Here is a 15386-nt window from a genome sequence, read left to right as displayed (position 1 = left end):
GTAGGGCAAGATGGGGACAGTAGGGCAAGATGGAGACAGTAGGGCAAGATGGAGACAGTAGGGCAAGATGGGGACAGTAGGGCAAGATGGAGACAGTAAGGCAAGATGGAGACAGTAGAGAAAGATGGAGGCAGTAGGGTAAGATGGAGACAGTAGAGCAAGATGGAGACAGTAGGACAAGATGGGGACAGTAGGGCAAGATGGAGACAGTAGGGCAAGATGGAGACAGTAGAGCAAGATGGAGACAGTAGGACAAGATGGGGACAGTAGGGCAAGATGGAGACAGTAGGGCAAGATGGGGACAGTAGGGCAAGATGGAGACAGTAGGGCAAGATGGAGACAGTAGGACAAGATGGGGACAGTAGGGCAAGATGGGGACAGTAGGGCAAGATGGAGACAGTAGGGCAAGATGGAGACAGTAGGGCAAGATGGAGACAGTAGGGCAAGATGGGGACAGTAGGGCAAGATGGAGACAGTAGGGCAAGATTGAGACAGTAGGGCAAGATGGAGACAGTAGGACAAGATGGAGACAGTAGGGCAAGATGGAGACAGTAGGGCAAGATGGTGACAGTAGGGCAAGATGGAGACAGTAGGGCAAGATGGAGACAGTAGGACAAGATGGAGACAGTAGGACAAGATGGGGACAGTAGGGCAAGATGGAGACAGTAGGGCAAGATGGAGACAGTAGGACAAGATGGGGACAGTAGGGCAAGATGGAGACAGTAGGGCAAGATGGGGACAGTAGGGCAAGATGGAGACAGTAGGGCAAGATGGAGACAGTAGGGCAAGATGGAGACAGTAGGGCAAGATGGAGACAGTAGGGCAAGATGGGGACAGTAGGGCAAGATGGAGACAGTAGGGCAAGATGGAGACAGTAGAGAAAGATGGAGGCAGTAGGGTAAGATGGAGACAGTAGGAATAGATGGATACAGTAGGACAAGCTGGGGACAGTAGGACAAGATGTTGAACCCCAGCTAAAACTAAGAGTTGCCAACGTGCCAGTCTCTAGCTTGTTCAGCCCAGGAGCAGATAGAAGTTGGGATTCATAATATTTTGTGGCTAAAGAAAATCTAATAATAACTACAGAAATAAATAATAGGATAATATAAAGGTATTAGTATAAGAAGGGCATATCCTGGCCTAGCAGCTGCTTTGATTGTTGATAATTTCATATCCCCTATTAAAAATCCCTGTTGGAGAATCTTTATATGATAATGCTTGGATGGATTTCTGCCCACTCAGTCCCAGACTGCTCTCTGAGATCAAACTTCATAACTATTGGCCACGCAGATAGAAGAACAGCAAGAGAGGCAAAGCCGGGCATTATCCTGATCAAGCAAATTTAACCCTGGAATTCCATGGGTCTTCCATATCTGTCATTTTGGTATCAATACTGCTCTTGAGAAGGACAATGTAGATGGTTTTGGTCCTCCTATGTCTAGAATGTGTGCACTCTTGTCCTAATTATAGTCTGGGCCTTCTCTACTGTTGTCCTTGGTCTTGTCTCAGACTCATAAAGATTGTCACCATCAATCTAATAATAATCTCCCTCAGTTTCCAATGCACGTTTAGTCATAGTCTTGATGCCGACTTGGTCTGAGCTTGGTCCCTTCTGTTCTTGATATTGGCTTGAACTTGCCCACTCCCTTCTCAATATTGACTCAGACTTGACCCCTTAAATCTTAGCCCGGACATATATTTGTTGAACATAACCCCAAAAGTGTCTTTCTAACACTCTATTTGAATTGTCTATGGTAAAGATGAATTTAAAGAGGGGCTGGTAAATGTAGTTCTATAGTAGTTGTGGGGTGTACTGCTTGGAGATGCCTTATTTACTTTGAGAAAGGTCGTATTCTTTCCAATAAGAAGCCATAGTCATTGTCTACATTTCATCACTCTTTCCAGGAAGCCAGGCTGATTAATATAATGTTATGTATTAATGCTTGGATTGATTTCCATTCACGGAACTGGATAATAAATGGCAATGTTGATGGAGCAAAAAAGCTAAAGAAAGGTTTGGCAACATCTTGAGTGAATTATTTTACCTTTGGAATTGTTTGCGCCTTCCAAATCTGTCATCTCTGGTCAAGACTGGTCTTGAGAGGAACACATTTTATGGTCTTGTGTTGGTCCTCTCCCTCTAGTCATGTGCAATGTGGAAGGCTGGGTGCAAAGTGCCTGTGCATTCGTGCATTAAGGAACTGGAACACAGCAAAGCCTGAATTAGGGAGCTCTGTATTCACGAGTTGTGGAACTGGGGATCCATGTCCCCTCCTGTTCCCTTTGCACCCCCCTTACTTCCACATCATTGAGATAATTTAGGCAACGCTGGCCCCCACGGTGCCCTGTCCTTACTGCCTGCTGTATGGCTGGCTTTGTGTGGGTTGCACCTTGTCTGGGGTTTATCCGACTTCCGGTGCCAAGTGCAGACAGACATTGGGCCCCTTAGTGTTCTTGTACTTGGGCCTGGGACCTTTGTAAATGACTTAAGCCTTGCTTCTGAGACTCAGAACATTAACAAATTCTCATCAGCTTCTAAATCAGTCTCAAAATATAAGCCAGTGTGTTTATAGTCTTGGAACTGACTCCAGTGATCCCCAACCAGTAGCTCTGGAGCAACATGTTACCCACCAACCCATTGGGTGTTTCTCCCAGTGGCCTCAAAGCAATTTCTTGTTTTATAATTACTGGCTTGGAGGCAAGTTTTAGTTGCATCAAAACCAGATGTACCGCCCAGCAGAGCCTCCTATAGGTTATTAGTCCACATAGGGACTACCAGTAGCCAATTGCACCCCATATTTTGCACCCACATAAACCTTTTGCATGCTTGTGTTGCTCACCAACTCTTTTTATTTTTGAATGTGGCTCACGAGTAAAAATGGTTGGGGATTCCTGCCTTACCAGTCTTGGACTTGATTTGGACCTTTGACAGACTCAATCTCAGTTCAACATCCAAGGTCTCAGCCAGAACATCTACTCTGATTAGGTGGCCTTGGTCCCACCACCACTCTTGGGATCTCTGGCAAAACCAGCAACCCGGGAATTCCAGTATAATCGCTTCAATGATCCCCAACTGCTTGAGTGATCCCCAACCAGTGGCTCAGGGGCAACATGTTGCTCACAAACCCCTTGGATGTTGCTCCCAGTGGCCTCAATGTAGGTGCTCATTTTTGAATTTCTGGTAAGGAGACAAATTTTGGTTGTATAAAAACGCAGTTTAAAGCCAAACAGAGCCTTCTACAGGCAGCCAGTCACATAAGGGCTACCAACTAGCCAATTATAGCTCTTATTTGCACCCCCAGGAACATTTTCCATGCTTGTTTTGCTCCCTAACACTTTTTCCATTGATCGTGGCTCATGGGTATAAAAGGTGGGGGATCCCTGCGCTTGAGAGTCCCAGCTATTAGCACCTAATGGTTATGCACTTAATTATATGTTATTTGCACCTTTACAAGATAATCTTCTTGCCTTTCCATCAGCCACAGGTCCCATCCCCGGCTAATTTACAGCCCACGTAAGTGTTAATTCTCGGATAGATTTCTAATTATAGAAGAGCAGATTTCTGCTTCACAAGATCTAATCTGCGTGAAGAAAATGGTGATGTGAAATGTTGATGTGCGAGGGACAAGGCTCGGCTTTGCCTTGATTAAATCACATAAACAACATTTATCATCAGCCCTCGGCCATTTTGTGACTCAGGTACAGCCATGATGTTGAAGGTGCCGTGGCTTTTTTGGGCACGTTGGACCATGGTGCCTTTTGCAGTCTCTGTTCTAACTCAAACTTATTCCTACTCAGTGTCTGATTTACTGGATTGGTGTCAGATATCAGTGCAGTTACCTTTAGCAACCAACCACATCTCAGGACCCTTAGTATACCCTTTGAGGGGTTGCATCCAGTGCCCAACTGACTGATGCCAACAGAAGCAGAGGTAGTTATTGGCACCAAACGTATTGGCATTCAGAAGTGCCACCATCTCCACTCTGAAAGGATGTTACACAAATGGCACACCGTTTATGAAATGTAGGGCATCCTAATTAGCCCATTGTGTGAAGTGGGCAGGGTCAGACAGGACACCGTGAAAAAACCCGGTGGGCCCCTGCCCTTGTGGACCCTGCTGACCCAGACCCAGACCCAATCCCTGCCTGCCTTTCCCCATCACTCCCTTGCTATCAGGGGGGCTGGCCATTGGTGAGCAGGCAAGAGGCAGGGGCCCCAGAGGGGATGTTGGGATCTCGGTGGGCTTCGCACACTCCAGTCCAAACCCAAAAGTGGACACTATTTCCCAGGCTTCTGTGATTATGCTGCATCTATTACTTTGCATTTGCCCCATAAATGAGCCATCGGGGGTCTTTTATACATTGTTGCCCTTATTTTATAACAAAAGTTGTCTATTGGTTGCCACAGCCCTAATCTGAACCCTTATCTGCCCTGCCCTCTGCTTCATGCAACTTGGGTTACAATAAATATTGGGGTCTCTATCACCTTCCCCTGACGCGTTCTGAACAACCCCCCAACATTCCTAAATGGCACCTTTGTGCCACCCACCTCCTGCCCCTTCTATAGACCGAGAGGTGCCACTTTTGCTCTCCATCTTGAGAGACCCAAGTAGCACCTTGTGGCCGCTAGATGCTAATTGCAAGGAGGACTTTGCCTGTTGCCTATTCTTTCATAGATATCAGCAGCTACGATCTTCTATAGCCAAAGCCACGGGGGCAGAGGGATTGCCATGGCTGGAAATCTGGTGCCACCTTGATATTCAGAGTCACTGTTGGAGCACAATTCCCAGGAGTTTCATTTTAGAATTGACGTAGGACCACAGCTTGTAGACCCCTCGTACAAAGACTACGGAATATGGACCCCTTCCCACTCCCGACATTGTAGCATCCCTCCAATGGTGCTTATTTATCCTTATGTTAAAGTGCTGGGGTAGATTTCTCGATATGGGGGCATTAAGAAATTCCACAATAAATGGGACAAGGAGAGATTATATCGTTAAGACTTTGTAACTCTAGACTTTGGAAGCCTTCCTCATCCATCATCACCTCCTCCATCCAGCCGGAATCTCCCCCTAACCATCCCTCCTGGTACCCCTAGAGCTCGGTGAGTACTGGGCCCAATGACAGACAAGATACCACTATCATTAATCTTTTATATCATCCGAATGAAAACAACAGGGAGCTGGCGTCACGCCCAACGCCTTTATTTCCACTCGCCGCGGTTCCGTGACTGTGAGCGACTGATTTGTGAACTTTCATCAACTGCCTGCAGTGTTTATTTTCCCTTCGGAGCAGAGTTTGGAATTTCAGCTCAGCTAGGCTAGTTGCTAGGCGGTCTGACCCTAGTAACCTGGCAGTAGCTGCAGTGGTGCAATGAAGGATGAATGATAGAGGATAGTATTTCAAGCAGGCTGTTGTTCCTGGGCTTCCCATGTGTGCCCCCTGGGGGTATAAACCCGGTGGACCTCACCGACTCAGACCCAATCCCAGCCAGTACTCCCCTGGGCCACAGATCTCCTTCCCTCAATGTGCCGAAGGTAAGAATAAAGTGTGTGTGCTTGAGGGCCCCCAGGGCAGGTATGGGGGCCACCCCCAAGGGTGTGGGGCAGCAGCCTTTCTATATATATTGGTTATTGGGCTACTCCAATTCTAAAGCTTGAGTCCTATGATGCTGCAGAACTACAATTGCCCTGGAATCCATGTTGGAGAATGATGGGAGTTGTAGTCCAGCAACATCTGGGGATCCAAGAGAGCAGAGGTTTCTCATTGGCTGTACCTGCTCCAGGGTATATTTATTTGCTCGGCACAGGTACCAGCACTGGACTGGACCCCATTAGAAACACAGCCTTCTGGTACCCACCGGGCCGGCGCTGATTGCTATGGAAACCCAGGCCATGTCAGCAGTACCTAGGGCTGCCGCCTTTACTTGCCCTTGAACATCAGGGTCCCTCCCATGCACTAAGCTCATGTAATTAGGCCCCAAATTCCTATCACGCCTTCGGATAACACATTATATCATTTCCCTTCTGCTTCATTTACTTTTCTCAATCATTTCCAGCAACAGAGAAACATGAGGAGTTAAAGCACTTTCTTTATTCTGCTTTTATTCTTTCTTCTAGGGATCTAGTGAGTGACAGTCCCAATGGGCCCGGATCCCTATAGGGGGGGCACCTACCAATGCTGCTAAGTATGCGCCCTCGGGGGAGAGGGGTTGGGTGAGCGGGGGGGCTATGGGCACTACAGCGGGGGTCCCTTGGAGGGGAGGTAGCAGGGCCCCTGCGATGGCAGCCCCGGTGGGCCCTGCACCCCCCCAAAATGGGCAGTCTGGCGCTTTGGTCCTGTTCCACCATAACCACAAAGGCTTGATCCAGAGAGAGAGATGCCTTTAAAGGCCAAACAAAGCAGTTAAAACATTCCAGATTCTCATAGAAATGCTATTAACCAGAGGGGGTGGAGCCCCCCTAGCAGAGTACAAGGATGGGACTGAGAGGGGCTCCATTCAGAAGTTACAGCAGGTTAAACGAATACAAAAGATACAACTGATAGATTAGTCACCTGCAGTACCACTTCTGGCCTGTTTCTCGGCAGAATGGCGCCACTGAGCGGAAACTGTTCTGCAGATACAATGAAATGGAATAAGTAGCTTTATCTGTTCCACCTGAAAGTATTATCTATGGGGTATTTCTATGTACAGGTAAATTACAATGAGGGTTTATACTGTAGGTAAGAGAGTAAGTCCCATTGCCCGTATCCCAGTTGTGCTATTAGTGCCCAAGTACCGGGCCCAGATCCCCAGCATTCCAGTAAGGGCACTGGGGCCGCAATATTCCCCTTCTACTGACAAAGAGCGGATGCGCTGCAGGAACTGCCTGTTATCCCAGCCAGGAACTGGCAGTCAGGGCCCTTAGCAACTCATTATACTCAGGCAGCAGATCTACTCACAGGCTTCCAGAAACTCCCCTGACTGAAACAATTGGGTGTCGATAGATAGATAGATAGATAGATAGATAGATAGATAGATAGATAGATAGATAGATAGAACCTCTCAATGACTGCTAATATCCTTATCATTTACAGTAGGGGGTACATTATCCCTTATAATACATGAGTGATACTCAGAGTTCCCTGTATAACTCAGCCTGCAGCCTTGTGCCTTTATATGGGGGGCACAGAACCCCTCAGTGACTGCTAATATCCTTATCATTTACAGTAGGGGGTACATTATCCCTTATAATACATGAGTGATACTCAGAGTTCCCTGTATAACTCAGCCTGCAGCCTTGTGCCTTTATATGGGGGGCACAGAACCCCTCAGTGACTGCTAATATCCTTATCATTTACAGTAGGGGGTACATTATCCCTTATAATACATGAGTGATACTCAGAGTTCCCTGTATAACTCAGCCTGCAGCCTTGTGCCTTTATATGGGGGGCACAGAACCCCTCAGTGACTGCTAATATCCTTATCATTTACAGTAGGGGGTACATTATCCCTTATAATACATGAGTGATACTCAGAGTTCCCTGTATAACTCAGCCTGCAGCCTTGTGCCTTTATATGGGGGGCACAGAACCCCTCAGTGACTGCTAATATCCTTATCATTTACAGTAGGGGGTACATTATCCCTTATAATACATGAGTAATACTCAGAGTTCCCTGTATAACTCAGCACTAGGGGATGTAAGTTACCCCCATGTATCACTATGATATTATGTACATAAGACATAAGAATATAAACAGGAGACTAAACACAAGAGACAAATGACGTTGCTAAGTAAATAACCGGACCCAGTGGGACAGGTGTCTGGGTGAGACCCACGGGACTTCCAGGATTTTTATACATTCAGAGCAACGGGAAGGGGAAGTCGCGTGTAAACATTGTGACCGTTACTGGGCAAACTGGCTTAGTGGCCCCTTATACACAGGGCCCCATATTCCTGTTATTCATTAAAAAGTATTTTCTATTACCGAAGAAGCTGATTCAATATCACATTCAGTTCCATCAGCCCCTGCCCCAGTGAGCTTACAATCTAAGGTCCCTATCACATTCCCATCAGTCCCTGCCCCAGTGAGCTTACAATCTAAGGTCCCTATCACATTCCCATCAGTCCCTGCCCCAGTGAGCTTACAATCTAAGGTCCCTATCCCATTCCCATCAGTCCCTGCCCCAGTGAGCTTACAATCTAAGGTCCCTATCCCATTCCCATCAGTCCCTGTCCCAGTGAGCTTACAATCTAAGGTCCCTAGAGCCCAACGGAGGATATTTCATACTATCAGTGTAGTAACAGCCAAGAGAATTTTTACAGCAGTTTTCCACAGTGTAACCTTAAACCTGGAAATGTAGGTGCTACGTTTCTGGCAGGCTGAGGGTTAATACTGGCACCGACTTTATTTGATAGCCGACCATTGGGCCCTTGGGCTGTGGTTCTTAGTAAGAGATTTATAGACCACCTGAATCTTTTGGGTCTCATCCCATCAGCTTTAACCCGGGGGCAAATAAAACTTTTGTCTCTCTCTGTCCCTTAGGGCAGGGCTTTTCCACAGTCTCTTAGAGACAGCGCTGTCTGTCTATAAACAGAATGATTCCCCTGTAACCTCGGGCGGGAGGGGAGACAGAACAGTAATGTATAAGGGGGACAATGTAAGGGGGGAGTATTACAGGCAGCAGAGAAACGAATATTAGACAATGAAGAGGGTAATAAATATTAATAAAATCCTAATGGGGTGGGAGGTGCTGAGTTCCTGGTGGGCATTACTAGGTGCTAGCGCGTCGGTGCCCCGGCATTACTAGGTGCTAGCGTGTCGGTGCCCCGGCATTACTAGGTGCTAGCGCGTCGGTGCCCCGGCATTACTAGGTGCTAGCGTGTCGGTGCCCCGGCATTACTAGGTGCTAGCGCGTCGGTGCCCCGGCATTACTAGGTGCTAGCGCGTCGGTGCCCCGGCATTACTGGGTGCTAGCGCGTCGGTGCCCCGGCATTACTGGGTGCTAGCGCGTCGGTGCCCCGGCATTACTAGGTGCTAGCGCGTCGGTGCCCCGGCATTACTGGGTGCTAGCGCGTCGGTGCCCCGGCATTACTAGGTGCTAGCGCGTCGGTGCCCCGGCATTACTAGGTGCTAGCGCGTCGGTGCCCCGGCATTGCTAGGTGCTAGCGCATCGGTGCCCCGGCATTACTAGGTGCTAGCGCGTCGGTGCCCCGGCATTACTGGGTGCTAGCGCGTCGGTGCCCCGGCATTACTAGGTGCTAGCGCGTCGGTGCCCCGGCATTACTGGGTGCTAGCGCGTCGGTGCCCCGGCATTACTAGGTGCTAGCGCGTCGGTGCCCCGGCATTACTGGGTGCTAGCGCATCGGTGCCCCGGCATTACTAGGTGCTAGCGCGTCGGCGCGTCGGCATTACTAGGTGCTAGCGCGTCGGTGCCCCGGCATTGCTAGGTGCTAGCGCGTCGGTGCCCCGGCATTACTAGGTGCTAGCGCGTCGGTGCCCCGGCATTACTAGGTGCTAGCGCGTCGGTGCCCCGGCATTACTAGGTGCTAGCGCGTCGGTGCCCCGGCATTACTAGGTGCTAGCGCGTCGGTGCCCCGGCATTACTAGGTGCTAGCGCGTCGGTGCCCCGGCATTACTAGGTGCTAGCGCGTCGGTGCCCCGGCATTGCTAGGTGCTAGCGCGTCGGTGCTCCGGCATTGCTAGGTGCTATCGCGTCGGTGCCCCGGCATTACTAGGTGCTAGCGCGTCGGTGCCCCGGCATTACTAGGTGCTATCGCGTCGGTGCCCCGGCATTACTAGGTGCTAGCGCGTCGGTGCCCCGGCATTGCTAGGGCTAGCGCGTCGGTGCCCCGGCATTGCTAGGTGCTAGCGCGTCGGTGCTCCGGCATTACTAGGTGCTATCGCGTCGGTTGCCCCGGCATTACTAGGTGCTAGCGCGTCAGTGCCCCGGCATTACTAGGTGCTAGTGCGTCGGTGCCCCGGCATTACTAGGTGCTAGCGCGTCAGTGCCCCGGCATTACTAGGTGCTAGCGCGTCGGTGCCCCGGCATTACTAGGTGCTACCGCGTCGGCGCCCCGGCATTACTAGGTGCTAGCGCGTCAGTGCCCCGGCATTACTAGGTGCTAGCGCGTCGGCGCCCCGGCATTACTAGGTGCTAGCGCCCCGGTGCCCCGGCATTACTAGGTGCTAGCGCCCCGGTGCCCCGGCATTACTAGGTGCTAGCGCCCCGGTGCCCCGGCATTACTAGGTGCTAGCGCGTCGGTGCCCCGGCATTACTAGGTGCTAGCGCGTCGGCGCCCCGGCATTACTAGGTGCTAGCGCGTCGGTGCCCCGGCATTACTAGGTGCTAGCGCGTCGGTGCCCCGGCATTACTAGGTGCTAGCGCGTCGGTGCCCCGGCATTACTAGGTGCTAGCGCATTCGATTTAGAGGAAAAGTAACTCACATGGAGGAAACATTGTATGATAAACACATTTTGCCTAATAAAGAGCACAGAGAGGAATGTCGGCCATATTGGCCCAGAGATGTGGCCCTCGTCCTGTGGGTTTGGCCCAGCTGGCCGGACAATTTGCTGATTTTTGTTTTCAGAAGAGAGAACATATTTTCCCTCTCATCTTCCCCGTTTGTATTATTTAGTTTTGTGCCCAAGTCGTATTTCACTCTGGCGGAACATCAGACGCGCGAGGGGGGGGGTTACTGAAACGCTGTTTGCTCAAAAGTCGCAGCATTAAAGGATTAACTAACATTGCGCTCGACAGAAGGAAACCGCACAGGGAAAAAGCCACTAATGAAGATTGACTTGGTGCTCGTTAGGATTAGGGGCTAATTAGAAACACAGCCTGGGCGACCTTATTGGCTCCTTCCCTTTCCCAGGGAAACATCTGCAGCCCAGGCCGGCCAATCGCTGGCCAACTCTCTATTGTGCCGAGGAGCAGCCTATGGGCCCATAAACCTTTCACCGACCCCCATTTCTAACAAATTGGTTTCTTCCTGATTTATAGGAAAAGTTTGTGTTGATTTGATTGTTCTTTATGGGCTCACAGCACATGGGGCGAAAACATTCTGGGGGGCCATGAACAACATGAAAAGCGGGGTGGACCAGAGACGCTGGGAAAAAACCTGTCAGGTCCCACTGACCCAGATCCAGGGTCGGACTGGGTCGCCGACCCTATTGCCGCTTCCTCTGGCCTCCGAAGTGCTCCCGACGCATTTCACATACGCACGTTCAGAGGAGGACGTCGGACAGGGGGAGATGCGGCCGGAGGAGGCACCTTGGTGCGTGCAGGGGGCCCCTGGGGCGGTAGCCTCGATGGGTCCTGCACCCCCAGTCCAACCCTGCCCAGAACTGAAGCAGTGGGGCCCCCCCCCCCAGCCTCTCTCACCTAATTGTGGCAAGATTAAGTATAAGGTAGGAGTATTGGGGGTTTGGGTGGTCCCCTGGGGGGGCAATCTCACCCCAGTCTGACACTCGACCATAGTATTTATTCTTTGCTCTCTGCCCACTAAATGAAATACCACAGATCTCTGCCCCTAGGGTGCTGCGTTTATTAGAGGCAGGAGGGAGGGGTTTATAGGGGCAGGGGGTGGGGTTTATTAGGGGCAGGAGGATGGGGTTTATTAGGGGTTTATAGGGGCAGGGGGTGGGGTTTATAGGGGCAGGAGGGTGGGGTTTATTAGGGGTTTATAGGGGCAGAAGGGTGGGGGTTTATTAGGGGTTTATAGGGGCAGGAGGGTGTGGTTTATAGGGGCAGGAGGGTGGGGTTTATAGGGGCAGGAGGGTGGGGTTTATAGGGGCAGGGGGTGGGGTTTATTAGGGGCAGGAGGGTGGGGTTTATTAGGGGTTTATAGGGGCAGGGGGTGGGATTTATTAGGGGTTTATAGGGGCAGGAGGGTGGGGTTTATTAGGGGTTTATAGGGGCAGAAGTGTGGGGTTTATAGGGGCAGGGGGTGGGGTTTATAGGGGCAGGAGGGTGGGGTTTATTAGGGGTTTATAGGGGCAGGAGGGTGGGGTTTATAGGGACAGGAGGGTGTGGTTTATTAGGGGTTTATAGGGGCAGGAGGGTGGGGTTTATTAGGGGTTTCTAGGGGCAGGTGGTGGGGTTTATTAGGGGTTTATAGGGGCAGGAGGGTGGGGTTTATAGGGCCAGGAGGGTGGGGTTTATTAGGGGTCTATAGGGGCAGGAGGGTGGGGTTTATTAGGGGTTTATAGGGGCAGGAGGGTGGGGTTTATTAGGGGTTTCTAGGGGCAGGTGGTGGGGTTTATTAGGGGTTTATAGGGGCAGGAGGGTGGGGTTTATTAGGGGTTTATAGGGGCAGGAGGGTGGGGTTTATAGGGGCAGGAGGGTGTGGTTTATTAGGGGTTTATAGGGGCAGGAGGGTGGGGTTTATAGGGGCAGGAGGGTGGGGTTTATAGGGGCAGGAGGGTGGGGTGCACATAGGACACCCCTGTCCCATAACTTGTTTATTTAGCTGAGCAGGGAGTAACTGGCACTACAGGCCACACCGGGGCCCCACTAACCAGCTTCCCTTGGGCCGGCAGTAAGTTTTTTTTTTTAAACCATAATGATGAGAAATAAAGTCATAAACTTTAAAAGACAAGTTTAGAAAAGTTTATAAGTTTAAAAGTCATTGTCGTTTCTTGCTGTGCTCTCCCGTACTTGTCTGTTCACCATGTTGTTTTTTTACCCACAATTCCCGCTCGGTTTCAGATGCTGCAGTTTGTGCCCTATTAATTGAAGGGGAGTTTCAACTTTAATTTAACTTTTAGTATCTTATAGAATGAACAATTCTAAGCAACTTCACTCTTTCCAGCTTTCAAATGGGGGTCACTGACCCCGGCAGCCAAACCCTATTGCTCTGTGAGGCTCCAGTTTTATTGTTATTGTTACTTTTTATTCCTTATCTTTCTATTCAGCCCCTCCCCTATTCATATACCTGTCTCTCATCCAAACCCCTCCCTGGTTGCTTGGGTAATTTAGACCCAACAACCATATAGCCGTTATAACTCCAAACTGAAGAGCACGTGTGGTGCCAGGGCCCTGAAACCACCTCACTTTACAGCTGTGTAGAAAAGAGATAAAGTTGAAAACAAAATGAATTAAGGAAAGTGACTTTACCATTTGCAGCAATGAGTATATCATTCATATAAAGGGTCAGACTGGGGGGGTGTAAGGCCCACTGGGGCCAGTCCTGCACCCCCCAAAGGGCCCCCTGCCATGGCCTTGACACCCCCTGCAGGGTCCCCCACCCCTTCCCCCTAACACGTGCAAATTAAACATATTAAAAATACAGAATTCAAGGCAATTTTCCAAATAAACTGTGTAAATATAGTTGATATTGAAAGCAATTGTTCCCCAGGTTCTGACTCATGAAACAATGTAGCCAGCCGGTTCTTACGCTACTGCCTTAATGCGCTGGTGCTGCGACTTAGTTACAGGAGTTAATGATTAACCTTTATTGGATGTTGCTCAGAGCGATATTTGCTTTTACTATGCCAAACCAGTTTTTTTGGGGTGGAGTTCCCCTTTAATAGGAGTTAGGAGACAGGATTTAGTGATTATTGCTCACTTACGGGAAGGCTTTATGGGATTCCCCTAAGATGAATTCTGGGTCCGTTTGGAACACAGCTGGGGAACATCACGTATCCAACCCCCAGGGAGGGATGTTTATCCTATCTCGGGTCTGTATATAATATTATAAATTCCATTTACAAATATAATGGCCCAACAGCACCTGGGTCGGGGGGCTCAGACGTAACGCAAATGTTCTTCTTCAGAAGAACAATGTGACCAACCGTGCCAGTAAGCCGGTAAGCCAATGAGCCAATGAGCCAGTGAGCCAATGAGCCAGTGAGCCAATGAGCCAGTGAGCCAGTGAGCCAATGAGCCAGTGAGCCAATGAGCCAGTGAGCCAGTGAGCCAATGAGCCAATGTCATTGGATAGCAGATCTACCATAGAGGTAGAATAAACCAACACACAGTAGGTACTCGCTACTCTTGTACCAGAGAGATTTCCCACAGCTTTGGTCATTGGGGCACCTACCAAATCCCATACAGATCTCTACCTCTACATTCTCTTATTCCCACTTTTTATTGACCCTGCAGATCTAATTCCTCCAGCTATTCCTGTTCTTATTGGCTCAGTTAGTTTCATTTATTCTGACTTCTCATTGGCTGAGCAGATCCAACCAGCAGATTCACTTAGTACCATTTATTGTCTCATTGCTGTTGCTTCTCTCATTGGCTCAGCAGGATTCTGACTCACTGTCATTGCTACTCTTATTGGCTCAGTACAACCCCCCAACTAATCCCCTTACAGCCATCCCTGTTCTTATTGGCTTAGTAGGATTCTAACTTCTCATTGGTTCAGCAGATCCAACCAGATCATTCTCTTCTACCTGCTTTCTTCCCTTAGTGCTATTTCTCTTTCCTTATTGGCTCAGTAGGATTCCAGTAGGGGGCAGATTTAATAAAACTCTATAAATTATCATTATTTTACATTTTCAAATGCGACTAAACCCGTTTTCGTGAATGTCTAATATTTACTAAAGTCGCAAGGAAAAGTTGCAAAAAGACTCTGATTTTTAATAAATGAGCCCCTTAGGGGCAGATTTACCAAAAATCTGATTTTTTTTGTTTTTGGAAACTCATAAACTCATCAAAAAATGTTAATCAACAATGTATTTACTAATAGCCACAATCATTTGTAAGTTAATCGTACGAAAGTTTCTTTTTTTTTTATTTAAAAGTTATTTTTGTGCAAAATGTTCGACTTTTTTTGGTGGAACTTTTATGAAATGTTCAAAAATATATTGCCATTTCTCAAAAAAATTGTGAAATTTAATTGGACGTGCGTTTCCATGAATCCTCTTTATTTGTCTCAAACAGGAAGTGCTCCGGCGGCCATTTTAGGTGCATTGGCGCTCATTCTTGGAAAACAATAATGTGTTTAAGTTTCCCTTGAAACTGCGTGAAATAGAAAAAAATGAGGTAATTTTTTTCCCCTTGAAAGTGAGTGAAATAGAAAACAATTATGTGTTTAATTTCCCTTTGAAAATGTGTCACTATTTTATTTCTTCATGTTTTTGTTCCAATGAAACGCTATAAATGTGAATATTAAAAGCCTCCACATGAGTCACATAAAGTTTTATAAATTCCCTTATTCCCTTATTCTCTTCTCATTGGCCCAGTAAATCCAAACAGCAGATTCCCTTAGATCCATGTTTTATCTCGTTGCCATGATCCAGGGCCACTTTAAGAGCTGAATTTTCATTTTTTAAAACACAAATATGGCTCTCACTGCACTCGTGGCACTAGTCATGTGACCCCCTTTGGGGCGGCTCCGACGCTAAGATTGTAAGTGGCGCAGGAGAGGGGGGTATCAGGGCTGCTGCCAAGTCCTCCA

The sequence above is a fragment of the Xenopus tropicalis genome, chromosome 1, assembly GCF_000004195.4.
Source record: "Xenopus tropicalis strain Nigerian chromosome 1, UCB_Xtro_10.0, whole genome shotgun sequence".
Taxonomy (NCBI): Eukaryota; Metazoa; Chordata; class Amphibia; order Anura; family Pipidae; genus Xenopus; species Xenopus tropicalis.
The sequence above is the reverse complement of the archived record's forward strand: the minus strand, read 5'-3'. Positions refer to the sequence as shown.